The 27,071-nt window shown below is 31.2% G+C and overlaps 1 protein-coding gene across 1 annotated transcript in view; it reads right to left on the reverse strand.

Annotated features, from left to right (window-relative positions):
• The window catches only part of LOC130445631 (uncharacterized), a 185,852-nt gene that overhangs the window by 125,317 nt on the left and 33,464 nt on the right, over window positions 1-27,071 (reverse strand). The window lies entirely within an intron of this gene.

Consider the following 27,071-nt stretch of genomic DNA (forward strand, 5'->3'; position numbering starts at 1 on the left):
TCTTACGTTCTTCTTCAAACATTGTGAATATTCCTTTGTTGACGTATTGTGGCACAGTAGTCACTTCTCGTTTATTTATTCTAACAATAGAGTTTTTGTTAACGACGTCCCTCTCCATTAGAAGAATTCGATAAATTTCCAATTTCGTTGCTAAATCGTCCTCTATCTATCTACACTCTAAAAGTGTGTAAATTAAAGAAAATTTAGTAAAATTTTTGATAAGTTTTTTTTTTAATTTCTTGTGTGACCTTTGATATATTAATGCATCTAAATGTTCTTGATTTTTGGTCTCTTCTGTTTTAAAATTAGTTTTTTACAAAAAAACTTGTATTTGTAGAATAATTTTCCTCTAAATTCGTGTTTTCCATTTATTTGGGGAACAGAACTAATAGAAAAGAACAGATTCCTTTTTCGTTATATTATAGAAAAAATATGAATGAAAGCATAAGCTCGTTTTTTATTCAAATCAAATCTGTTTTACTACTTGTTCCTTTTTCAGTAATTTTCATCGTGTTTCCTTTTCCTCACTCATTTTAATCATTTCCTACAGCTGCCAGGTTGGGAGTTCAATAAATGATTTGACAGGTGCACCAAAACAAACAGAAATTTAAGTCCAACATCTGGAAATCCAGTTGAAGGCTGCAACCATCCCCCGGATTTCCATAGATAAGTCCTAGTATTAACATTAATATATACAATTATGAGTTATATTTAATTTTTAAACGCTTTTTATTCGTTGTGCTTTTATGGATGCGAATTTTATATTGTTTCAATAAATTTATTTGTTGCTAAAATTTGGATAATCGTGATATGATAAAATACTATAAAAAATGTTGAAAATATTCTCTTGTGTCATAAGACACGGCAACACATTGGTTTTTGCATTTGGAAAATTGTTTATTTGGTGTGAATTTTTCAACAATCTGCGAAACTTCTATCGTAATATTTTTTTCTATTTTTCAAAAAGTTATGAACTGCCATCTATCAAATAGAAGATACACTCACGTATTAAATCTTTCCTAAATCGTTGAATTCAGAATAAATTTGAAATTGCAACCTTGCATATTTTCCATATATATAGTTTAAATGATCATGCAATCTAGAAGTTATTTGGTGATGAATAGACTCATCATACGTTCATATGATCGACAAGAACTAAATTAACAAAACAAGTTTATTTATTCTATCTAGTAGCTAAGAAAGTTGGTGTTAATTTCTAACACACACGTATGTTAGAAATACAAAGGACGATATTGTAGAATTATCTGGCAACTCACATGCGAGTGACTATAGAGCTGTAGAGGTTACTGGCAAACATGCAAAGTCATATTTGATGTTCAATTTTCTCCGTTTGTATTGTTTTGCAGTTTCAAAACTGAGGTAAGTAATTGAATACATAGCATTCTATAAAAATGTTTATGAATATGTAGCCTCGTGAGTTAAATGCCACTTTTCGCACTCGTTATGTAATATTTTAACTTTTCAATAATGTAATTTGTTTTGACTGCGGAAACCTAATGCGATCCGCGAAAAATATTTAATTATCTGCTTGATGTATCAATGATCAAAGTTAAGAATTATAAATATTATCAATTTTGCCGCCAGTGACATGGGCTTCGGCTTACTTCTCCACCTCTAGATTCGAACCTGAAACCTGTGGGTCGTCAATATTTCGAATCTTTTCAATCTCTCTCATCACCAGAAACACTTCCCCAGCGAAAGGTGCATAACACATTTTTCATCCCTCTGGCAACTGTTTTTCACTCGATAATTGGTTGTTCATTTATTTACTCCCATCAGCAGTTATCTCGACAACGCTCAAACAGGAAAAGGAAGCACTGTTGACATCTATAAATATTCCTATATGTTTATGAAGTAAATATAAGGTTTACGATATATCAAATTTCGTCATTTTTAAATACATTATATACATATATCTTGTGATATCACATTGACTTCAGTTTGATGTTAATTTATACAACTCGATAGAATTAATTACAAGATAAAAATTTCACGACATTCATTTGTTGATTATGCGACAGCTTAACACCAAGAATGAAATGATTTTTTAGAATGTACTAGACAAATTGTGTGTTTGGCGACCAGTAGCTGAATATACTGCTTTACGCGTTTAGGACTCGATAAAATGAGGAAGTGGATATCTCCTTCCACGCAACTTTAACTTCGTGAATTGAATGAAACAAGTATATGGAGGATGGTGCAACTATAGTTCGACTTGCAATATGTGGACGTGCGTTCTCTTACTGGAAAAATATTTATCGATGCACAGCTGTCTCAGGCCCAAATCATTGCCTCGAAGGCCGTCATTCGCACATAAACATTAATGATAATGATCTGCAGTCAAAGGAATCGTTAATCGTGTACCTTATGAAAAGAGACAAAGGCTCGAATGTGGCGATATAGTGGACGCCTAGTAACAGGTTATCATCTCCAAACTATTGGTAAGTAGTTTAATGCTTCTTGCCTGAAGCGCATACCTTGACCCTCAGTATTACTCCTCAGTTGAACAGTTAGTTTTCTTCATTTCCATTTACTTTCTCCTGTCCACCCTTTGTTACACTCGTATGACTATTATTGTAATACAGTTAATTCGATGCCCAATATTTCGATAGGTTACAATTCTACCCTTATCAAAATCGTTAACTTGGTTATAATATAATCCATATTCCAACTTGATGCTTTTTTCTCATTTTATTTACAGCTCCCTAGATCATGATCTCATGATTTGTTCAAACTGTATATCATGAAGGTGATTCAACAATGTTTCAAATTCTGAGAATTTTGCAAAACTACAATTACAATTTATAAATATCATGGTTTGAAGAAACTATATTGAAATTTATTGTAAACTTGAATTTCAATTTTACTTGAATGCGGATTGATTTTTTGATAACAAACAAAGAGAAAAATATATTTACTTATACCAAATGACACATCAATATTTTTTGAAGTATTTACTGTCATTAAATGGTTTAAATATATAAGCTGTCTAAATTTTTTATCATCACACACTTCTATAAAGAAAAAGAAGCATAGATAAGAGAATGCTGAAGTTGAACAAAAGTGTTTTTTAATGTGAAATTAATTTCCATTCATTTCAAGCTGACCAAAATCTTGAAAACTGGATCATCATCTTCATCCTCATTCAGCCTTATCTCGCCATTGCTGGACATAGGCCTCCTCCAAATGCTTCCAGTTTTCTCTTGTCTGAACAGTTGCTACCCAAATTGTCCGTATTCTTTTAATATCGTCAGTCCATCTCGTAGGGGGTCTTCCTGGATTTCGTCTGTCTGTTCTCCTTCTCCAATCTACAATTCTTTTTGTCCATCGGTTATCTTGCGTCCTTGCAACATGAAAACCGTATATAAATTAGAAATCAAATTGGTGTTCGATCTTGAGAAACTAATTCTCGACAAATTCTAAAACACCAAAAAAATATTATCTTGTTTAAGTTCTGTATTACCTAAAGATATAGTTAACCTTGGCAGTTTAATGATGAAAACGCTTCACACTTTGGTGTTAATGAACTATTATTGTATGTTTTGACATATTTCAAATGACTAGCTGATATTATGCCATTGGTATCAGTATTAAAGAATTTCGGAATTTTAACCATATCGCTGAATTACATTATATATTTATTTTTAAAATAGTATAAGAATCGATGTAAGATTCTTCTAAGTTATACAATAGATTAGAAATGACTTCGTATTGGTAAATATTATAAATTTTTTACATAATAATTCCATTAATATATTAATTAATAAATATATCAAAGTCTCGATTACTGTCTACATTAAGAATTCCTACAGCAAAAAAATGTCCACCTAAATATTTCTCAATCGTATCCCACATAACTTCTTTGATTTGAATAGAAATTCCATTTTTCTCATAATGTGTCTTGCGATCGCCAAACTTTTATCCTCAAATTCGGAGTTCAACGGATATAATACACCATCCTCATCCACTATTATCAAAATCAGATTCTTATGACTGTTACCATACGTATGACGTCCACAAATCTTTCCATAACTTATTATCCGCATGGTTGAACATCACTCCTTTCACGTCTTTTCTAAAGCGATGCTATATTTTGCCACATTTCCTCCATTTTGGTGGATTCCAATATCGGTCCTTCTTCCTTATGCTTATGGCTCTCACATAGTTCAATCTCGAGATTTGATAACTTTGCTCCAATAATTCCTCCATTAATTTTCAAGTTTCTGCTCTATGTGTGTAGATGGTTCCAACTGTTCAACTATTGGTTAGACTTGTTCTTAAGAATTAAGATATGTTTCCATTGTTCTTCTAGTTTGTGTTATCTTATTAATAATGGCAAATTCACTTTTTGGATTCAATGTTAACATGTGCTAAGTTCTTTGTATACTTCTAAGTATACTTATTACTTTTAAGTTTTTTCTGCGTAACATATATTGTAAAGCCATTCCGACAAATATTTTTTTTTTCAGTTTAATTTAAAGGGTGTTTTTGTTTTTATTTTAGATAGTAACGATGCCAAGGAAAGGAATTTTGAAGATTTACCAAAGCACGTAATTTTTAGACGTTGCAATTTTTGAATACTTTAGACTTGACACAACGTTTTGAGTGTGCCGCGGCCTTTTTCTCTAATTTTGTAGCAACTACTCATTGTCATTGCAATACATTAACAGTGACTAGTTTGTAGAAGCAATTTGCAATAGTTAGATAAAACCGCAAGAATAAAACTTAATATATTTTTCAGGTTTATGACTCATGAAAATGGCCTTAACTCATTTCTAATTTCATCTCATTGTAACACCGAAAATAGGTAGTCTAATTAATTACCTTATTCTATCATTTCTTGGAATATGGAACCTATAAGTAACCTGCAATTATCCGAAAACTAACTCGAAATTAGAAATTTATATTTAATATATCTGACTCACTCAGCTTTAGAGAGTATTCGATTCTCCCTCCACTTTATCCAACCTTCCGAAAAAATTGGTACATTTTTATACAGTAGGTACACTACTAAGTGTAAATAAACGAATGATGAACACGCTTTCTTGGTTAATCAAACTCTAAAGTAAAAAATAATCCTTGATATAAGAAAATAATGACTGACCATAAAATTAAAGTTATTGCTTGAAATTTCTATTCTACTCCTAGTTTTAATCCGAAATGCCCAGTTGGCTTTGAAATCACCTCACGCTTTTGAAGCACTGAAAATAATTTTCTATTCAGAGACTTTATTCTCTTATTAAGAATTGTTTTTACTGCAATTAACTTTTGAACCGTGTTTTTAATATTTTCTTTAGACTATAAAACAAGGTGTTTCTAAATTCATGCGACTAAATTAAGGAGGTGATTGCTCGTATTAAATGAAGATGGGTCTTTCCCATAATAAAATTTCCTCAGACCACCCTTTCCGAGATATAACCCTTAAAAGGTGGTGACTAAAATTGATTTTTTATATTTTTATGGTTTTTAAAAACTATATATAAACTTAACAAAAGTTAAATATCTAAATTATTTATGTATGTCATCAAATTTGTCTTTGTTCATTATGTATAACTGTTCTATCGATCTATAAATCTTGTTTTGTTTCCCAAATTATAGACTTATATTTATAATTGAAATTGAAAATGTTTTGATCTTTTGATAGTATAATTTAATTCAAATGTGTGTTTTCATAGTGTCAATTAAAATAATATATTCATTGATTTAATCTTACTGCTGATATTCTAACCTCAATTGTTGTCTCGACTGTATCAAAAATTTGTATTTAATTTATCTATTTTTCTAAAAGTTTTATCATACTCAATATAACATCTTCTATCTTATATTTATTTTTTGAAAACGTGTTAAAAATTGTACACCATATGGTTAATCTTTATTGAATTCGGTTTGCAGTGGGGCATAGTTTATCTCTGTCTCTGAAGAAACATACAGTATACGTTGATCTATCACTGACGTCTCTTCGCTATGACAACTCTTTGAGAACTATTTATAATTGTTCGTACTTAAAAACTATAATATCAACACCCAGATGAGTGTACCTTGGCTAAAAGCAGTATTAATATACTCAAACTTTTTTGTTATTCAAACGTATCATTCCATAAAATTTAATTGAAATGTTAATACGTGTTCGGGATTATTTTTAACGATGTTTTCAAATGTTTCCAAGTTTTATTTCATTCATTTTGATAAGATGTCATTCACAATTGAACAGACATTTCGCTACATAACTTTTCACAAATAACTGTATCATTGTATTCAGCAGTAAAAGTTTATCAGTATATTTCCTAAACGCAACAAATATTCTTTGATTATGACACATTTTATGTAAAGGTCACTTACCACAATAAATATGAATTGCTCGTAATTGTTTCTAAATTATAACAAAATTCTCGTTTATATTTTTTTTAATGTGCGTAGACACTTCACATAACTTTAAACGATTTTCACATTACATACATCCAACCGCACATCATTAAATGAAACGTTAAGAGCTAACATGTGGGTACGAGTACTCTACTACTGTTGTAAACAGATAAAAGGAATAAAGGCTCTTAACTTAATTTATGATTAACTATTTTATTATCTAATTTTCTAATAAATGTTGTTTAAATATCTCGATAACAGTTACAGTACAAACAAAATGAAATGTATATATTTAAATGAAATCGGAGAAATGTTTTAATTGGGAGGATCTAATCACTCACTAATCACTTGTTTAGCTGAACGACGATTGCGCAAAGTATTTTAAATTGTCGACGAAACATAAATTTTCACGCTGTTGAAAATGAATTTCCGATTATAAGGGAGACACTCACCGTCAATTTACAAAATAATATCTGTACAAACTAAGTCTGGAATCGCTAATAAAAGAACTTCATATCTGAGAATTTCGTTGAAGAAAAATAGTCAGCGATAGACAAATTTTAATTAAAAAGCACGAAATACATAATAGATTCTTCGGATCTATTGATAGATCTATTGCTTATAGCCCCCTACCTACATTCTCAATGAATTATAATTGTTGTAATAATATAACCACGGCTCACGATTACCAAATTCAAAAGGACAACTACTGGTAATAGGAATGGAGTTGTCAAAGTCTTCTTTTAACAACAACTCAAACACAGCGGTCTCAGTTGGCTCTGCAACGTGTGTTGATTGCTTTTGATTTATTTATTTATTATCATATGATCATATCGACACAAAAGACACAATCCTTGACAATAACGAGAGAACCAAGAAGGTGCAAACTGGCAATTTATAATAAAAGGGTAAAGCAGGTTATGTCTTTTAAATATTTAGGAGTTAACATCACGAGCAATAGGAACTTGAAACAAGAAGTCAAAACGCAAACAACAGCAGCATCTAGGATATCAGGATTCCTTCGAACCGTGCTATGGAGGAATAAATTTTCAAGTATCGAAAGCAAAACACGGATATATAAAACTTGTGTCAGACCAGTAATGACATACGCCATAGAAACGAGAGCGGAGACTGCAACTACTAAGCGGATTCTTAGAACGACCGAGATGAAGACATTACGCTCAATCACAGGGAAAACACTAAGAGACAGAATAAGGAGCAATGAAATTAGAAGAATGTGTAACGTTCCGGATATAGTGAGATGGGCCAGAACTAGAAGAAGAGCATGGAGACATCATGTCAATAAAACGGACGACGATCGACTGACGAAAATCGCAAAGGAAGAGAGACCCAATACAAGTAGACCGCCTGGAAGACCACCAAAGCGCTGGTATGAGAGCTGGTCCTCAGAGTCACAACTTAGGCTGCCTATTTGAAAACACAAGACATAGTCTTAAAATAAGAAGAAGAAGAAGAAGAAAAAGAAGAATATTTATTATTAGAGTTATGATTTATGCAATTAAACTGCATAAACCTAGTTTATACACGACATATTAACTCCTACCAAATCATCCGGTTTCAACTTTAATTGAACTGATTTGGGCAGCACTGAAATGTGTTGAGGCTATAAACGTAAATTTAGTTGAATTTCGATTACCGAAATAATCCAGACTCATACGACAAAGATTACGACCAACTTTTGCGTATGTCAGGAAATGCTGTCGAAAACATTGATGAAACTGTTCTGTTGGGGTACTATATCTATCTGAAATATGTGCTAAATATTCCAAGATAAAGACTTCGATATGGTAAAGAAGGATATTGATATTTGTAATTTTCACAAATAGAGTATTTAAAGCAAATTTCAGAAGGATATGTATCAAAAAATCATCCAGAACTTGCATTTTCTTAGAGACCCGCACAATGATTAATGAGTCAACCTGTGCAGCATGCAAGTTAACCTTCTGTGGAAATTTTCAAAATTGCCCATTCTAAAAGAATATATAAAACTGAATTTATATTTTATTATACTCGTACACCATCTAAAGTATAAAAACAACGTAATATATGGTATGGAAAGGATAATTATGATTCAGATACTGATGATTATTTAATTGCAACATAATTTTTAACATGCTTGTATTAGCTTCGCTTATAATATGTAAGAATCTTTGAAATCGATTTTCTCCCATTTCAGAACCTCGATTTAATTAAGTCACTTTTTAAGGACAGATGACAATACATTGATTTCGAAATGCACCAAGTAACGGAATGCTCGAGTTCGATATTTTCACCCACTTGAAACTATAAGATAGATTCAAAATGTCAAGTGCCAGTGACATTACAATAATTACAATAAATTAGGATTATCCTTGCCAGGGTCACTACAGGAACACTGTATGGTTCTCAGGTGTTATACGAATAGAATCAGTGAAGCATTAGAAAAAATGGTTATATCACGAAATAATAGGTAATAGAACGATGATATTCTAGTTATGTATAATTGAATAAAGAAATTATAGTAAAAAACACCGAAAATACGCTTTTATAGGTAATAGGGAATTATCGGAAAGGCGATTTTAATAAAATTTTTATTTGTTGTTTATTAGTACCGTCTTTGAATAAACAGGCATTTGCTTTATTATCATCGGCTTCCTCCTTTATTTTAAATCGATGGCTAGTGTTGTTTATATGACTCATCTTTTTTCAAAAAAAGAATAAAAGGCTATCGTTTTTAATACATCCTGGATACATCACAGGACGAGAAGAGTCTCTATCTGCTGCCCTCTATAGTAACCTATTCAGACGTACCACATGGTACACTCTTCAAATAGACTAGTAACTAGCAAAATACAGATCCTGGCTGAATGTAGTTAGACAAAAAGCCAATAGAGAAGAGAAGAAGAAGACATAACTATATTTCCGGTGTTTGCCATAAGACTTCGTTTTCGCTATAAGAACTATATTGTGTTGTTTGAAGAAACGCAATTTTAATTTTGTATCCTCATCAGAAAATTGGTTTCATTGGATATCATCCATCATTACTCTTTCAATGGCATCATGATCAGCTCCGGCTAAAATGCTATTCCTCCATGAAGCACTAACTTCTTTTATTTTGAGAATTGCTATATTACAATAGTTAACTGTTGCCTTTTGCCAAATCTAGATTGGTTTACGTTAAACTCGCCTATTATAAAAAATGATTTTGGTAGCTTATATGCTAATAGATTAGTAAAATAGGTACAGGTATATAAATTATTAGAATTTTCCACTGTCATTTCTTGTACTCTTGCCTTTGATTTTCAAGTGAATAAAAAATAAAAATTAACTGTGACCACTTTAAGAAAAAAAAACCGTGAGCAGCAGAGCTCCATCACGAAAGTCGAATTTTTCGTCGAATGAAGAATTTAACTAATACACAAACAAATCTTTCCATAAAATGAATTTCTTGGAAATGATATCAATTCTCAATCTTATTTCTTTATATGGAAAATTTGCTATTCCTCAATAACTTTTCATTTCACAAGTTAACTTTCTCGAATGAAAATTCATAATTTCAATAGACCCGGTGGTCTCGAACCCTCTTGTTCAATTCCAATTGAGAACGAAGAAAAAATTGTCATAATGACAAGAAATTTCGAAAATGGGAAGTAAAAAAAATCACCCTAGCAACGATCATACTCGTATTATTCATTAAATAGGAGGCGGTCCAGTTTTGTGTTAGAAGAACTGAAGAAGAAAACTTTGAACTTGAGAAAGACAATTCTTCAACATCACCCCTACTTGCCTGCGAAGAAATCATCTCGCAACTAATTGAACCTACATGTGAAATTTCATTTTTCAGTCGCTTTTCGTTTGAACTGCAGAGGTGAGCAAAGGATAAAAACCACTTTTTTTGCACTGCGACCCCTCGAAATAATCATTTGTTTTCAACCAAACTCTAATAACATCAATCCGCCGCCAAACAAGCCATTTATGCTAATTTTGAACCAAATCGGATCCATAGCAATTGCTCGAGAAACGAATTTAAGAATTGTATCATACCGTAATTTTCAAGGAAAAATTCGACTAAAAAACAAAATTTCAGGTGAGAAACACCACCTATCCTTATGATAATTCTGTTTTTAATGTCGACTTTATTGAAAGTAGAAGGAAATAAAGTCGAGTTTAATAAAAAAAAGTCATTATTCAGGTAATTCCATAATGAAATTGAAAAATAGATTTGACTGAAGCAATACATTTTTATGGTAACTGACGAGAAAATAATGTCACAATTCAGAAAACAAATAAAACTTGAGTATTATTTTTTACTCCTACTTCATTTATTATACTTTAATTACAAGGTAATCAAATACTTTAATTACAAGGTAATCAAATACTTTAATTACAAGGTAATCAATACTTCCTATAAAATGAACTACAAATAGTTTATTTCGAAAGTCACTATCATCCCAAATCAAATTGATATTGTTTACTTACTAATCATTATATTCATTCTAATACTAATAATACTATTTGTTTATTTACTTACTGAATAGCAAACAAAATTAGAAAATCGTTAATATATAATTCGTGCATTTACAATTTTACAAAATATATTTTTTATTATCTCCATTATGAGACTTCACAAAGTGAGTTTAAACCTATTTTATTCAAATAATATTAATATACCTTAAGTAAATATGCAAAAGCCGAGTACAATAGTAGGTAATTAACTGAATACCATACTCAAAGTTGAAATAAACTTTGATATGCATGCCAAATTTATATAGATTTGACAACGTTCTGAATGAAAGCACTCTTTTTCTTCACAGTGTTCCCATCTCTAAAAAATATATCTACCTGAAGTGATAATCAAAAACCCCTAATGATTCCTTTTAAAAAAATTTTATTATTTATAAAATAAATAATTAAATATTTTCAAATTTTTAAATTTCTAACGATTAATAACTAAGTTTACTTAGCAACATCATTTTGTTAAATTTTTTATTCATAAATTATCTAAAACTCCAAGTATCAAATCATTTTATTCAGATTCTGGTTTTTTAAAATACTACATTTTGACATTTAATTATTTAACCCGAGAACTCAACACTCTCGGGACTTCAGTTTGATAGCTTGAACTTTCCCAACTGCAAGAGCAACCTTAGGTTATCATTGATCCTTTCAACTATTGTCTTCAGTATTAGAACAAATATCAAAACAAATTTATTATTTCTTGTTACGTCACGCTTTTTTCACAATAATACTAGTATTTTCCATTCATTATTGTTTTAAGCTTATTTAAAAAAAAAGATTTTCAGCTTTTTAGTTTGATGTGCTTTGAAAGCGTGTTTTTCAGTTTTTTTAAACTATATTTATTTTTCACTTCTTAGTTTCATATGCTATGAAATCTTTTTTTTTTTCATCGAAAGTTGTATCGAGCAATAACGGTGTGGTTGGTGAGGTTGTCCAAGTGCTTGATTTCCAACATAAGCCCATATACAGATGTAGCTAATATAAAGTGTTAAAATGCAGCAATTCTGTGAGAAATATGAAAATTTGTCATTCTATTTCCTGCCGCTTAAAAATGTGGCAATCGTCGGACCCTAGCAGTTGTAATTGTGATATTAGAATTGATAACTATTATTTATTTGCTATAATTTCCGTTCCTAATTTTTCGAAATTATAGAAATAATCAACGAATCAATAAATGAAATTTCATCATCGAAAATTTAACCGTTATCTAATTTGACTTCTGCGAAATAAATATTTTAAACAGCACTCAATATCTATTATGTACTTGACTATATTGAGACGTGAATTATATGACTTTCCATTATCAAGACAACTGCGCGGTTATTACGAATCCTATTATTTTGTTTGGTTAAAATATCTGATTCATGCGCCATATGAGACGCAACATAGATTACATAATAGAAAACAGTACCTAGTCCTGCTTGTGAAAATGCTGTTAAACTTCTAAGTATAAGCACGATATGGATTGAATCCCAAGTGTAGTTCTTCCAATATCAATTACAGAAATAGTTATGCAAGGAACAATCAATATTTCATAAATACGCACGAAACTGCTACCAAATTAAGAAATGAAAAATAATGTTTGCTCCCCGTATAAAATTCCGTAAACATCTAACAAACTGTTAGTCCACGTGGACTCATTATCTCCACTGTTTGCCAATGAAAACATCGAATCTTAACCATAAATGCATTTCTATTGGCCGAAGCTGTATGTACAAATTTTCCTGCCAGTCAGATTGCGATAACCGTTGGAGTTCATAAATTTTTTTAAATAAATAGAAATATTGCGTTCTTTAGACCATGGGTGAATGAAGACAATGAAATTGCACAGTGTAGTGGGAATAAAGACAGATATGAATTTAATAATAAAGATTTAGATATACAAATATATTTTAAATATATTCGAATGTTTAAAAAAGGAAAATATTCAGCAATCTGATAATGTAATCATAATAAGCATTTTGCTGAATTAACTGAAGTAAATAAATTTAAATAAATAATGCTTTATTAATATCTGCTGATTATTATTATTATTTATTTTATTATTATTAATTGAAGAGTGGGTTTAATGAACAGCTTTTACCTAACATTCCACCACAGTCAGTAATCGTTATGGACAACGCATCATATCATTTCTTAAGATACCAAATAGTAGTAGTAACAAAACTCAAATTTTAGCATTTATGTCTTATTAAAGGTCTAAAGTTAGAGAAAATTTATTATATTGACAAGCTGTGCAAAGAACAGGGTCATACTCCTCTTAGACTATCTCCTTACTATTGCATATTTAACCTATAGGGACAAACGTAAAATCAGAATTTCGAAAATGTAATCAGTCTCCGAAACTGAGTAAAGAGGTTGTTGAACTCGTAAAGAAAGTTCTATCAGCAGACCGCCAAGAGATTTGGAAAAACCGTGTTGAATATGGTATCCTGTTTAAACCAAACTCCATTACATTTTACTCGTCTATTTACGTTTTGTAATTTAATATTCAGTTGTAGCAAGTTAACGAGGTATAATAATGATTTTTTTCCAAGTAGGAAACATTTAAGTGCGTCAATTTATAATGATTCGATTGTCTTTTAACGAATATTTTCTCGCATAAGATATATAACTTTTTAAAAGTATCGATAAAAATGATAAATTTATACAATGAGGTATCTACTCTTATGGTAGGTAAACAGAATTGTCGGCAATAGTTTTTATAGTCTGCAATTGACATTGGAAGAGCTGTAATAACTAATAAATCAATATAATTTTTGATAAAGACCGAAATAGGTTGGAACGTCAAAGGAAGAAAAAACGCAATTTATTATTTTTCGAGTTCAACCAAACAAATATGCTTCTCAATGAACGCCATATTTACTACTATCACTATACAACAAACCAATTGTGAGCAAGAGTGGAATTGTAATAAAAATCAATAATATATAGCAGAGGTGGGGAACCTTTTTACCATTAGAGGCCACATTTAAATTAGGCAGCATAAGCATAAGCTGATTGACCTAAGAAAGTGACTTTTGTGAAATTATTATAGTTTTTCTATAGATTTAACAATTTATTGCATTATATAGAAAAAATAAAATATAATCCTACAAAATTTTAAATATAATATACATATAAAATAATATAAAAATACAAGAAAAAATATTTTTTTATTCACCAAGTTAGTGATTTATTTGGCTTTGTTTTTTGTATGACAGCAATTGTATATATGGATTAAGCTTCGTGACACACAGCTTTAATTGATCCTCTAAATGTGCATCTGTAATTTGCTATCTTAAATTTGTTTATAATTTTTGACATGAGAGAAAATGTTGTCTCGCAACAGTAGGTACTTCCGAAGCAGGAAAGTAAACGGCGAGCATGTTCTCGAAGGCATGGATATTCAACAGCATTTTTCCAGATTTCTATGGGATCCTTTTTAGCGTTAAAAGGGGATTTGATGATACTATCTTCCCCTAAATCAATTAACTCCATTTGTAGTTCTGCAGGAGCCTCGGATATATCTATTAAATGTGGTTCAAATGCCAGTTTCATAGCAGGAGTGTGCTCGTCAAAATCAGAAAATCTATTAGTATACTCTTCTATTAAACAATCCAAAACAACTACATTTAACTCATTTAACATTTTAGCTAGTTCCGGGAAGTGTTGTGCAGATATTTCCGATCGACAAGGCAATGTTTTGACAAATGATAATTTTTTTCTAAACGCTTGGATCTTTTGCCACATTTCATAAATATACCTCGTTTCACCTTGCAGGCAAATATTTAAATTGTTTTGTTTTGTCATCATATCAGACAAAAATGCAAGGTTTCTGAGAAATACTTCATCTGATAGATCACATTGTTTTCCTTGTTCTTGATAAAAGTTTAAAATTTGTCGTCACAAAGACAAAACTTTTATCAAAATCTGACCTGTTGATAGCCAGCGAACCTTGCAGTAGTATGATAAGTCAACACTATACGTTTCCTCATCTAAAGAGAGCGTCTGCCGAAAATCACGATGACGCATGCATTTACGCGAATATAGTTGACAATGGCAATGGTTCTATACAGAGTGTCTTGCAAAATGGTAGATTTTGCGCAAAGATTTTGCTGATGCAAAATGCAGTGGAATGGTATCAATTTTTTCAAGTTTAAATTTTCCTTTTTTAACAAAGCAACGAATCCTTCTTTTTTGCCTCTCATGGAAGTTGCACCATCGGTGCAGACACTGACTAAATTACTGACATTCAACTGTAATTTATTACATACTTCTTCGAAGTTTCCGAAAATATCGACTCCGCGAGTTCTTCCAGTTAGTGTATCCAACGCAAGTAGTTTTTTGTAACATTGAAAAAATCTTTATTTATAGCACGAATAAAATAAACTCTACCATTTTGTACTAGGTGGCAAAGGGCCGCACAAGAACCTCGTAGAGGCCGCAGGTTCCCCACCTATGATATATAGTGTGTATGAACATAGTTGATCAATTGTATTTTTTTTTAGCATTATGATTGAATCCATACAGCAAAGAACACTTTTGACAATGATCTTGACTATACACAAACTTAATGATAACCTTGAAACTATTTCGATATTAATGCCGTAGAAAAACGGTGGAAAGATAATATGTAGTCTAGATTGGCCCTTTCATTACATTTTTTTCAAAAATCACATTCATTTTGTAAATTTATGGAATGTTGTGAGTTTTTTGTTGAAATATTACTTTCAATAAATTTCCATTTCTTATATAAATTGTTTTGCATATGTTGGAAGATACAGGTTGTTTGATAAGATTTATTGATTCACATAAGATTCTATTTGACAAAGTTCAACACTAGAAGATATTCGATAATAATTGGTGGACTCTTCATTTAAGTTATTGATAGAAGTTATAAAATTTCATTCAAGATATCACATAATAATAAAGAACTTTAAGTCAGCATTTTTTTTTCTAAATATATTCAGAATATTTTTATTATAAATCTTTCTTCAAACGCAAGTTATAATATGAAAATTGAACATAAAATTCCAATGTTTTACAATAGTCCGTCAATAGTCGTCAAAATATATTTAGATTGCCACCGAAATCGCTAATAGAATAGCTTCAAATCGAAAACTAGTTGGATTTTTCAAATATCGCAATTAACAAAAAACGCCAGAGAAGAATTGGCAAGCAGCCCAGTCTTCTACAAGTTAATCTCACACCCTCTCAGAAAGTTAATAATTAACGATGCTGCTTTTCATACCTAAACGAGTTTAATCGAATGAAATCAAATAAGTTTCCCCCAATTGATGTTTTATTAGGTTGTTGAAATTATTTTTTCTTTTTTCTAACTAATAATTTATAAAAGAAGGAAAGTAACGCTGATTCATACAACAAAATTTGAACGAAAAGAATCTAATTATGGCAAACCTCAATAAGCAAGACAAAGGAAAATGTCTGAGTACTCAGTTTTACGTATTCTTTACACCAGATAAAAAAAGTAAAGACAAAAAGAATTAATTGAATTTCGAAAAGGTGAAACAACATGGTATAAACAACATACCAAAAATTAAAACTAAAATTATACTAAAATTGCGAAACAATACACACTTACTATGTATATAAATAAAGTACGTACCAATGGTGGTTGTACAGAGGTCGGCATAAGTCAGGCAACAAATTTGCATTATGAGAGATTGCAGCGTCAAAATTAATTTAATGGAAGAAATTACAAAAGGGATTCGAAAGTGTTCAAATTGTGGCCCATCTTGATTAATGCATTTACTATAATTTACATCCTACATAAAGTGACGGATGCTCGCGAGTGTTGGATTGTTATCCATTTGCCCACGTAAATCTTCGAACATTAACAGATAAATTTGACCCACGAAACCTTCCGCATAGATACCTACCCACACACACTCACACCCCAGCCAGGTTTAATTCTTCTTGAATAAAGATGTAAGGATTTTGGTCGTTCGAGTATACGCAGGTATGTCGATTGACTGTACTGTTGCTTCATCCGACCGACCGACTGTTTTCACTATTTTCGTTGTTACAAATATCGGTCATCCGCAACTCGATGCGTCGGCAACACAGCCTGTTTTTAATGATAGATATCTTTCAGACCAAACTTAAACAAAACTCTTTTTTTAATTTTAATACATGACATATGATCAATGACATAACTAGCAGTAAATTTGAACACAAAAAAATCAGCAATCCTCAACAGGTTACATCAATTGTTTAAATTTATTTATATATAACAATTACAGACTTTAGTTTTATTATTACCATATTCTTACCTAACCAAGTTCTTCAAAATATCAAAATCGATCGTTTTGTTTTTATTTGTTATATATCATGCAAACGATAGAGTAGACAAAAACTTTTGTCCGGTAGTATAATGTCCACACTAGAGCGTTCTTGCAAACAACGTTTATTAAACTGACTATTCGTATTAGACTTACTATTCCACTAAAATACCATAAACTAGATAACTATACGTTGTCTGTACTAGATTCTGTTGTCTTCGACAGGGGTTGTTTGTTGGGCTAATTCCGGTAGTTAAGTCTAAAAGAATTCTCGTTGTATTTTGACAACCATATTTCGTGCTCGTAACTTTCCACAAAGATGGCAGCTCTTTGTATAATTGGAAACATTCGACGATAAACTATCTTTTCGTTATCTTTGGAGCCTTCTCTCTATCATTTTTGCACGCGCGCCCTTATGTCTCATTAAGCCGATACACATATTAAAAAATATTGCGCAATAGGGACCGTACATCCTATAATAAAAATATAACTCCCTCAAACTTTCGTTCAATCATTGCGTAATCTTAAATATTAATCCTATTTGGCCAATAATATCGCACATTTCGTGATATTACGCAATAGAATTGATCGTCTAGGCCCTAGGGCAGGCTGAAAACAAAACAATCAATATTCTAAATATACGTAATTCATGAATTCGAATATTTTTACGTAGCTGTCGAATTCCATTTTTATTTTGTTAGACTTCAACAATATTTTTAATATCTACAATAGAAAATATTGATCAACTGGAAGCTTCAATAATATTAAATTTAAATCTCTACGACATATATCAAACCTCTTTCCGTGGAATATCAGATTTATGAGTTTCTATACCCTTAAGTAAAAAATATATAACAGCATTGCAGATAACATCTAATAACGAACTGAGAATAAATTAATAAACATGAGGATATATCTGAATGTATCAATTACAAGATAACAAAGGAAAAAAATGAGTAATGTATAGCTCGGGCAGTATATAACAGAGAGTATATATAGTCTGTGTTTATAATAATTATAATTAGACATGAGCTTCCGGTCGAAATATGAAGCGAATCTTTTTTATAAAAAATGGTTCTACTTACTTGCTACACTGCCGTCACACACAACCAATTGACTTTGTCAAAAATGTAGTTTTTCTCCTTCTTCTTCTTCTTCTTACGTTAGGACAAGGTCCTGTATTTTCATCAAGGGTTTGCCAGGAGTAGTTGGGATGCTGAGGACCAGCTTTCATACCACCTTATAGGTGGTTGTCCAGGAGGTCGAGTTGTGTCTGGTTTCTTTTACTTTGCAATTTTTGCTAACCGTTTATTTGGCATTCTGTCAACTTGGTCTCTCCATTCTCTTCTGCGGCTCCTTGCCCATCTTACTACATCCTGAATATCGCACACGTCCCTTATTTCTTCATTTTTCTTCCGATCGAGTAACGTATGTCCTGTTATTGATCTCAGAGTCCGCATTTCTGTTGTTCTTAGGAGCCGTTTAGTGGTTGTGTTCTCCGCTCTGGTTTCTATTGCATATGTCATGACCGGCCTTACGCCGGTCTAATTTTACATTTTGTGCTCATGTATTTATTTCGCCAAATTAAATCTCTAAGGTATTCTGATATTAATGCTGCCTTCGTTGTTTGTGCTTTTACTTCTTTCTTTAGATTTCTATCGCTTGTTATGTTTGTCCCTAGATATTTGAAGGACATCACTTGTTCTACACTCTGATCGTAGATCGCTAGTTTACATCTTCTCGGTTCTTTAGATATTGTCAGAGATTTTGTTATTTTTTTTTGTGGATATTTGCATGTTGTTATTTTTATCTCTTTGTCTCCCATTCGGTATCCTCTCCCGGCTTGCTTTACTTCGTTGATGATTTCGTCCATTATAATATTGAACAGGATTGGGCTTAGGCTATCCCCTTGTCTGATACCAGTTGCCACAGGTATTTTATTGCCTAATTTGTTTGCCGTTCTCACAAAGGTATAATTATCGGTGTTTTTCGATAACTCTTTGTCAAAAATGTGGTTTTTGATCTTGGCAATTGACGGACATTTGGCAGAAATCACTACAAGGACAATTTGACATTGGGCTTTTATTGGCAATATTTGGGTAGATAGAGAGAGAGGAAGAGAGTGAGAAATTCTTTATTCTCAAAAAATTGTTACAATTTGTAGACAAAAGCTTTAAAAAACCGAAAAACGAACATAAAAATAATTAAATAAAGATAAAAATAAAACCACAAAATTCTTGGTAATAGGTAGAATAAAAACAAAAATCGTGAAAACACTAATGTTTTTTGTAAAATCTCATCACTGGATTATTAATTGATACGTTTTATGCAATATGTTTCCTACCAAAGAAAACACCTTTTACTTTTTAAAACGTTAACAGTTTCCAAGTCTCTGCATTTGACTATTACATATTGTGGGTAAATTTTTTGTCCATAGTGGAGCCGGTTGGTGCTACTGGTGGAGGAGTAATGAGCAGAGTTAGAGAAAAAGAAACAGTTCTTCTTTTTTTTGATTAACATATCATTTTAAATTCCGTTAACAGTTTTCTATGAGTAAATACAAAGCGCGTATAATATGGAATAAGTTTGAGGAAAGTATATGGTAGTTCAACTGTTTACTACTAAGGTTAGTAATTTATGTAGAAAATTTGGCATAGAATATTAGTGTGAACATTTAAAACAAAAATCTGTATTTTGTAAACTCAAACGTGAATGTCGCATTATTATTATCAATGTTCATGGCGTTATTAAATGGGATATCCAAAATTGGAAAACGCATTAAATGTTATCAAATTTTTTTAGTATAATTCCTAAGAACGTACTCCAGATAACATGAATGCTATTGCTGCTATCAAAAATGAAAATGATAAGGGCATCAAAAATATTCTCCATGCCATAATCAACCCTTCAATAAGAATGTCAACGTGGAAACTATTGTAAGATCAATATATGCTTCAAGTCGATCGAAAACCTGTTTGATTGTCCTAATTAGAAGATGATTTGGTACAATATTGTTCTCTAATGGATACATATATTGTAGTTTAGGCTGAGCAGATTCGTAGACTTGTATATAAGCTAAGACTTGATATAAAAAGAACGTCCCTTATTCATTTTCAATTGAAGACGCAAGTGATTAAATAATAATAAATAGCTTAAAAATTTCATCAACCACTATTTCAATATAACTTTAAGACAAACTAAGAAAATTTAAAAGAAACGAATAAATATCTCACGCCAAAAAATATCAACTAATACAACAGGGTGTACAATATCAAGGTAATGGGCATTACTACAGTGCAATCTAATATAATTTAAGTGATCACTTTAAAAGGAGAAACAGATGCTAATGAAGGCCTCGTTGGCTGTTCATATTTCCACAAAAAAAATTAACGTTAGATGTGCAGTTAAATTTGGGTTTTATGTTTACAGCAAAGACATAGTAAAATAATCCATTTTTGAAAAATAATATATTTAGATCCTTTTCAGGTATGTAGGAGGAACTAGTTCAGTATATAATTTAGATACGAATCAAAACAAAAAAGGAACTCTGCCGTCTGGAATACACGATATAACAGTGTAACGTTTTTCCAGATGGAAGTGTGGACGGGATATTAAACTAAGTACTTAGCTAAAACAATCAACTGTGCTGGTATATCCCCAGATTTAATGCAATATGACTTTGGGGAAATTTTAAACATATTATCAATCGTATTTGTAAGTACTAGATTTGTTTCATATTGCTCGTAAACAAAACTATAACTATTTGATCATTATTTAAATACTTTTAAAGTTCAGCGTCTAATTACACTTTGTGATTATGTTATATAGTATACCTTTCGCTTTCCTACTTTATTTGACTTTTTTTATCACCCCTAGTATTATTTGGGCATAGCAACATAGTGAAAAAACTGAGAGATATCAATATGCATATTTTTAGGTTTGTTTTTTAGTTTTTATAAGCTTTTGTCTAGAAATTGTAACAATTTTTTGACAATCAAACATCTAAATATCAAAAATAATTGTTCTCCAAGTTAATTGACGCATTAGTTTAAAAATGATGTAGCAGTAATATATCAAATAGTTTGAAGGAACAAATAGTTTACTATGAAAAACTATTATTATATGTAATTAATTTTACAGGTATTGTTTTTACGAATACATCACAATCTTTCACGTAATAACGTTATTGTTATAAAACTCACGTAGTTCACGAAAAAATAATAATTAGTACGTGACCATGATTAATACCATTTTAATGATAGCAAATTTTATAATTTTGTAATGAATTTACGTACGTACTTATCAAACTAAAATTCAAACAAATTAGTTATGTTGTATGTTTATAATGTTTATTTGTGCATTAATAAACGTATCACATTATTCCATATGTACAGTTTGTGAATATTTCAAAACTGATATGTTATGGAGATATATGGGACTTTGGAGTAACCTCAGGGAATCTGAATACGAAATTGATTATATGAAAACTGTATTAAAATTCAAATCAATTTTGTAAACATAGAGTGAAATATAACTCGAAATGTATGAAATATTTGTGTATATATGTATAATATTCTATCACGAATATTAAATGTTTGATAAAGTAGTAGTATACCTACCAAATAATAAGTCATTAAGTAGATTTCATATAAGTAGTAATGAGCAGTCAGAAAATTATTCGTTAGCATTCACAGCTAGAAATTTTTTCCGTAGCTTTTTTACCTTGTTGCACTCTATTTGTCACATCTTTTTTTGTTATCCCATCTTCTGAAATTATGTTTTCTAGATATCTGATTTGTCTACATCGTCTAACGCTATTTATCTGCAGTTCAGGTTCTCCTTGTGTGCTTCCTACCGACAGATATTCATAATTAAACTCCATTTTGCATATTCATCGTCCATTTTTCTCACCATATAATCTGCTTTGTCCTCGTCGTAAGCTATAACAACTAGGTCATCTGCGAAGAATATAGTTGTTAGGCGATTATCCTCTATCTCAATTCCCATTACCGCAATTTTCGTTTTTCAATTACTCATTGATTCCGGAATATATATTTTGAATGATGTTGGTGATAAACTGCACCCTTGTCTCTACCTTTTGAATGCGAGAATGGTTTTGATACGGTACTTCTTATCTTGACTACATCGTTTCACTACCTAATATGTTCTGAAAAGCTCGAACATAAATATTGCTGACATCAAATTTCGTCAATATATCAAACAGTATTTCCATGGTACCGCGTCGTAGGCTTTTTCGAGATAGGAAAATAGGAGTGAGTGGCTAAATTCTTTATATTACTCTTATAATGAGCTTTTTGTCTGGAAATGAATTATTATATCTTACCGTTGTTAGTAGAAACAGCTACACCATTCAATTTTTTCTTCAATATTTGTTGTTAGCACGTCTTAGTTTATTAATGAAGTTTTCAAGTACTTTTGGTAAATATTCTGGTATTCAATACAAAAGTTTTTTTAGTTTATTTTGTTAGATTAATCAAACTTCTTTGGTACACATCAATATTTTTTTTCAATTCCAGCATAAAATAAGTACACTTAATGGGGCCGCAATACTTTGGATCTCGTCATTATTTATAGAACAATGATAGTTAAATATCATATTGGAGTAAAATTTCTTGAGCTTCTTCACTATAAATAAGAACGTATCGGTCAAGCAAGTTGGAAATAAGAGTAAAAAGTTCAATATCTATTTAAAGATTAATTGCAAAAGGCACTAAATGATTATTTTTCCTTCCTCATAACGGAATTCTATATATACAAATTAGTATAGGTGCCAGAAAATATTTTGCGAAACATACGAATATCAATATAAAATCATTCACCAAATCACTTTCATTCTATCGGTGTAAATTTCCGTACACAACGCGATAAATTATAATGAACAGATGTATTTCATTGGATTCCAACATTACTTTTTGAGTACCCAAATTTTCTGTGTTAAATTTTATTGTCATGGAAATCAATTCGGATTAAAACATGATGGGCTTTGATAGTTTATTGTATCAAAAATACTATTTTAAACAAAACATGCTACAAATAATTTTTAAGGTCTTTATTATAACGAGAAGAAAGATGAAATGATTGATTCTAAAAAAATAATTGAAAAAATTAATTTGTCGCCAAATCAGAAAATAAAAAACAATATTAAAGAAAATCTTATCGTAATCAAGGTTCAAATAATCCTCCTTTTTTAATTAAACCGGATCCAAATCTATTATACAGAAACAGCCTCATTTCAATATCATTTTTTTATTTGTTATTCTGCTTCAAAGTTTCTTTTCTTCTTAATTCGTTAGAAGTAATCACTTGTTCGCACTTATTCTATTTTCAAATGTATTCTCCAAATAATTTTTATCGTAGAAGCATAATAACAGCCACATCTCAATAAACGGAGATTAACTTGATATATTTCCCATATTAAATTATCATTAATTCGGAAGTCCATTAAAATTCCCATTCAAACCTTTTTTCTCATTTTATTACGAGCGCTGCGGAAGCCCGGTTACAATGATTGAATTGTTATCAAGCAGAACATTAAAAGTATCAAACCTATAATAAAATGTTGGATTGATAAAGTAAATTGAAAGTGTAGATAAGTCTTTTGGCAATAAGTGTAAATATGGACTAGCAGCCAAACACGTATGTACAAAATTTTTATCCTACTACTACTCCAATCGTTTTTTAAAACAATTTTATTCCAACACCACAAAATACACAACAAAACCAAAATTGTTGCAATGAATACGACAGTCAGCAATTAGTACGAATATCCTCAAGATGAAGATGAACGTAATGAAGAGTAAGACACAAGTAAAATACCATGGCAGCCAGTTGGAAGTACTAAAAGGAAGAAGAAAGCAAGAACTAGCGACAGAATGGAAAACAATAGCACTAAAACAAAGAATAGGTACAGTTCTCTAATAATAGATGAACATTTAGCTCCAAATGAAGATAAGTCCGAAATACAGACAACTAAACCCCCTCCTATTTACGTCTATGGAGTAATCATAGAACAGGAATGCAACTGTTTAGAACAAGAAGAGTACACGCACAAAATGCCTGGTTAACGATGTTGTCAGAGAGACAACGAGCCTATAAAGGCGTAATCAAATATTAGCATTACTCCTTTAACAGGAAAGAAATTGAATTTCTTATAAATTAGAAGTTTTGTAAAAATTTAGAAATGAGCTTGTTTTATCGATAAATTTCCTCAAAGTGAAGCTATTAATATAATTCTAGCAAATAACACATCAATTATCAATTAAGATACGTTTGATCAGACCAGTTCCTTTTAGGAATATGTAATTTCTATAAATGAGTTTTATTGACATAATTTTGACATAATTAATGCTGCTCGTAATGGCATTCTTCTATAATTATGACATTTGGCTTAGTTCAATATAAGCGGTTTTTTGGTCCCAATTAATATAAATAAAAAATATGATGAATCAGTCAAACGCTGTCGAAAATATTAGCATATATATAAGAATAGTAAGAATGAAATAACAATATACAAGTGAGTAGGTAAATTTATAATATTCAAAAGGTATCAAATACAACGAGTCTCAATATATGGGTGTAATAAGTCTTGTAAAAAAAATTGAATCTGTTCAAAAACTTATTTACTGAGTATGTGAACATGTCGAGAATTTTATGAAAATTGGAGCAACTGGCAAAACTAAATATTTTAAATATGTAAGTAGTATTTTAGTGTGGCAAAACATGCTAAACTTAGCCGGGTAACGTGATGGCACAAAAAGTGACAAATTTAAACCCGATTTTATGTTTTTTATATCTCAAAAGAAAGCTCACCTTTGTATTGCTCATTGCGTGAACGCAGCTATTCGGAGAGGCGTAGAAGGTATCGGTAGCTTGGCTCTAGGATATTTAGTTGCTATAGAGCGTCTTTTGGGAGCACACCGTACGTTGTGCGTGCGTGAGTTTTACAAAAACGGTAATTCGGCAACTGTAGCATAAGCAAGTTACAATGCTTGTCACTTAAATTATGCGCAAGGCGCTCGATTGATTTGAAAATATGTCGAGAAGTTCGAAGAGATTCTACTAGTCGGTGGAAAACACACATAGTGTTAATCGGTCCATTCGTGACGAGCCTGTTCGCAAGCGTGCTGCTACTTTACAAATTTCAATTGGTTCAAGAGTTAGAGCCTTGGGATGCTGGTCAGAGGTATGACTTTGTAAACCGGATGATAGAGCGCTTTCCATTGTTTATCAACATAAACAGTTACTACTGAACTGTAACCAATCTTAAATGCAAACATCAGAAATATCCACAGATGTTAGATGACTTCTTCGTGCCTGACAAGCAAAACTTTAATGATTATTACCAAAGAACATGGTTCCAGCACGACGGAGCAACTTCACACAGATTCAGTAGATCTCTGCAAATGGCTCCTGAAATTTTTGCTGGCAAATCGGTCTCCAGAAGAAATGACACCTATGGACTTTTTTCATGTGGCCATGTTTCCGGTAACAAACAGACTTCTTTGACGGGAACGATATATATGTCACGGAATAGCAGCTATCGATTAAATGAATGCCATGGGTGCAACGGTTTACATTTAGACAACGTTATTTTTAGGAAAACAATTTTCAAGCAATGTATTTTAATTTTTTTCTATAAATTCCTGACTTTTCTTAATTTTTTTTTTTTTAATTTGAACTTTCTTTTGAAATACCTAGTACTGTAGCCGATGATTGCAATAGTTTAAAGTATTGTTCAAGTTGTGCCAAAGTAACATACAGAATATTAAAATTAAGCTATAGTGGTAATGTCGGAAATTTGGAGTGGTATGAGCTAAGTGCGGAAATACATCAGCTAAGGACAACGAACAGTCTCAAAAAAAGATAAAATTGTGAGAATAGTACACAAATTTGTTCAAATAAGCAATTGAAAGGCTGGAGAGTTTGTGAAATAATCTGCAATAAAAGAGATCTGAGAAATGTAAATGTGATTAGATGAAATTAAGTTGAAGGAGTTTATATCTACACAAAAATACAGATACCGCACCTATCAATACAATAATTTGAATTACACAAGGTTGTTTCGTACCTACTTCGGTCCGTACATATATTAACTGAATTTAATTACTTGTCAATATTTGTTTTAATCAGAACAATAGTAACGAAACTTAATAATAAATCTTTTTAGAAGTTAGATATTTTGTAATTTAGAAGTTGTTGAAAGGCATCACTCTTACGAATAAGAGTTTTTTCTGGACGTTTCCTAGTCAACAAAAACTAGTATTTAATATAAATTTATTAAGCATCGATGACATATGCAATTTCTTGTCTATTTTCATGTATGGTTGACGTTCTATACATTTGAGAAAGTAGTATGAACCCATGTATGTTAATATAAGTTGAAGGACCGACCGTGAACTTTTAACGTTTGATTCTAAATTTAGTCGCAAGCCTGAGGCGTTATAAACGCGAAATCCTCGAAGACTTGCAATTTGGAATCCCAATTTATGTGCTAATATATACGATTTGATGTATATACGAGGTTAATATAGTATCTTTTGATATATGTAGTATCGTTTCGAGCTTCTCTGTCGATATTTTGTATGGCTTACAAATGAAAACAGAGATGTATAATATATTGGACAGTTTCAATATTTTTGGATCTTTTCAGATGGAATTACCTGTCTTATGGAAACTCGAATCTGAACTGGAGACAACACTTACTAGCGCTGCTACATCTACCAACAGACTTGTATTCTTATTCCAAGATCCACAAAGCGGGCGTGAGCTAGCAGACATAGCAGTCATTTCAAAAAGTGTGGTACATCGCATATTAACTAAATCTTTGCTTTGCGAAAGATGGCTGCCGCGTTTGCTCATAATGAA

Source organism: Diorhabda sublineata, chromosome 1 (genome assembly GCF_026230105.1).
Source record: "Diorhabda sublineata isolate icDioSubl1.1 chromosome 1, icDioSubl1.1, whole genome shotgun sequence".
NCBI lineage: Eukaryota > Metazoa > Arthropoda > Insecta > Coleoptera > Chrysomelidae > Diorhabda > Diorhabda sublineata.